We start from the raw sequence: 648 nt of genomic DNA, 5'->3' as shown, positions 1-648 counted from the left end.
GGATCTCTTCCAATCAGTCAGCCAGATAGTTGTCTTCCAAATTTCTTGGCAGAGATGAGTGAGTGCCTCCTGTGCCGCTTCACTTTCTTGAACATTTTCGATTTTTATTCCATCAATTACTGGTGCCAATTCCTACAATGCACCTTGGACTTCCTCCTTCAGTACTATTGGCTCTTAATCATATGCTACCTCTTGAAACGGTTGAACATAAACCATTTCCTTTTGGTACGGTGACTCTGTGTATCCCTTCCATCTTCTCTTGATGCTTTCTGCATCATTCAATAATTTGCCCAGAGACTAATTCAATAACGAAAGTCGAGGCTTGAATTATTTCTTCAGTTCCCCCAGCTTGAGAATTGCTGAGCCTGTTCTTCCTTTTTGGTTTTCTGACTCCAGATCTTTGCACATTTTATTGTAATATTTGGCTTTATCTTCTCGAGCTGATCTTTGAACTTTTCTGTTCAGCTCTTGGACCTCCTCATTTCTTCCATTAGCATCTCTACACTGGAGACAAGTTTCTGGGTCACTTCTGACATCCATTTTGACCTTTTCCTTCTTTCTTATCTTCTCAATGACTTTTTGCTTTCTTCACGTATGATGTTCTTGATGTCATGTCACAACTGTTCTGTTCTTAGGTCTTTAGTGTTG

Source organism: Chrysochloris asiatica, unplaced genomic scaffold (genome assembly GCF_000296735.1).
Source record: "Chrysochloris asiatica unplaced genomic scaffold, ChrAsi1.0 scaffold00082, whole genome shotgun sequence".
NCBI lineage: Eukaryota > Metazoa > Chordata > Mammalia > Afrosoricida > Chrysochloridae > Chrysochloris > Chrysochloris asiatica.
Note: the sequence above shows the minus strand (reverse complement) of the source record.